The sequence below is a fragment of the Mesocricetus auratus genome, unplaced genomic scaffold (assembly GCF_017639785.1).
Source record: "Mesocricetus auratus isolate SY011 unplaced genomic scaffold, BCM_Maur_2.0 Super-Scaffold_15014, whole genome shotgun sequence".
Taxonomy (NCBI): domain Eukaryota; kingdom Metazoa; phylum Chordata; class Mammalia; order Rodentia; family Cricetidae; genus Mesocricetus; species Mesocricetus auratus.
The window spans coordinates 42,324,319-42,326,530 of NW_024429186.1; positions in this window are offsets into that span (position 1 = coordinate 42,324,319).

The window sequence follows — 2,212 nt, forward strand, 5'->3', positions numbered from 1 at the left end:
TCTCTATTTAGATTTGTATCCCATTTTCTAATTGGATTATTTGGTGTTTTGGTGACTAGCTTCTTGAATTCTTTGTACAGTTTGGAGATCAGTCCTCTGTCAGATGTGGGGTTGGTGAAGAAATTTTCCCATTCTATGGGCTGCTGTTTTCTCTTGCTGATTGTGTCCTTTGCCTTACAGAGCTTCTCAGTTTCAGGAGGTCCTATTTATTAATTATAAATCTCAGTGTCTGTGTTACTGGTGTTATGTTCAGGAAGTGATCTCCTGTGCCATTGCCTTCAAGGGTATTTCCTACTTTCTCCTCTAAGAGGTTCAGTGTTGCTGAATTTATGTTGAGGTCTTTGATGCGATTGGACTTAAGTTTTGTACATGGCAAAAGATATGGATCTATCTGCAATATTCTACATGTCAGTATCCAGTTATGCCAGCACCATTTGTTGAAGATGTTTTCCTTTTCCCAGCTTCTTTGTCAAACATCAGGTGTCCGTAGGTGTGTGGATTAATATCAGGGTCTTCAATTCGATTCCACTGGTCTACCTGGCTGTTTTTGTGCCAATACCAAGCGGTTTTCATTACTGTAGCTCTATAATAGAGCTTGAAGTCAGGGATGGTGATGTGCCTCCTGAAGTTCCTTTATTGTACAAGGTTGTTTTGGCTATCCTGGGTTTTTCGTTTCTTCATATAAAGTTGAGTATTGTTTTTTCAAGGTCAGTGAAAAATTGTGCTGGGATTTTGATGGGGATTTCATTGAATTTGTGGATTGCTTTTGGTAAGATTTCCATTTTCACTATGTTGATCCTACCTATTCAAGAGCATGGGAAATCTTTCCATTTTCTGATATCTTCTTTAATTCCTTTCTTTAAAGACTTAAAGTTCTTGTCATACAGGTCTTTTACTTGTTTGGTTAGAGTTACCCCAAGAGATTTTATGTTGTTTGTGGCTACTGTAAAGGGTGATGTTTCTCTGATTTCTTTCTCAGTCCATTTATCATCTATATATAGGAGGGCTACTGATATTTGTTAGTTAATCTTGTCAGAGTTCCTTCTCTTAAATGTGTTACAACTATACCCAGCCAACAAACTCCATCCCTTATACAAATAAGACAAAGTTACAAAACCCTTAATTTAAAATACTGTCTTCCAGTGTGTTAAAAAAAAAGTGGACAAAACAAAAAGTTCAGAGTACCTAGTCCATACATGGGAAATTTGAAATTTGGCAGTTTGCTATTAAAATAATAAAATGGTTCTGTAACTTAAAATAAATGGCAGGCAGTCCATTTCCCTGATGTACACAGAGACGTTAAGGAAACGTTTGTTCCCTCAAGTCACTTCTGAGGATGCCCAGCTATGTCTGCAAAGTAGGATGGGAATAATGAAGTTGAAGGTTGGTTACACAAAGATAATAGTCTTCACCTGATGGAGGGGGAAATAGCATGGGCTTCTACTGTAATTGTGGTGTGTTTTTTATCTTGATCACAGAGGGAATATTGTACCTATATGGGTACAATAACTAAAAGTCTGACTCTAAACACAGTGAAGGCTGATAAGCGAGTTTCTGTGGGTATCTTCATCCCTTCTCTCACTGGCTGTTAGTGGTTTTCATGTGTCTTACACACTGATTACCACAAAACCCAGAGCCAGCAAAGTTCACTCATCAAGTGGGCGTTTGATAAACCTGGACAGCCTATTCAAGGGGAAGACTCCTCAGCTTTGGGAGTGTCCATGGGATGGATATCACAGTATTTCAGAGCTGGCCTTCCATTCCTCTCCCATTGGTGGATGCTTTGAGTCTTTGCATTTTCTTGCAAGGTGCATCTTCTTTGATATCTCTCCATATCAAACTCTTCAAATGACGGCGAATCTGGGTTAAATCACACTTAAGGCAGGAGCATGAGAAAGCTGGGAAGGCAGCCGTACTTGTGCAGGAGGAAAGGGCAGGGGCTTCATTCCAGACACTGTCTAAAGGTCTAAAGGAAGGTTTCATTCCAAGCAATACGAGACCGACAAAAACTGTTAGGAATGCTGTCACCACGCCTGCCATCTGAGAGTGTTTCATTCTACCACAACAAGACATCTGAGTAACTTATAAAACCTAGAAGTTTCTTTCTTACAGGGATGGAGGCAAAGGAATCCAAGGGCAAAACCCTAATAAATGCAGTCTCTGGTTCCAAGGTAGTGCCTTTGCCATGGTGCTTGTCCTCTTCCAGAGAGGA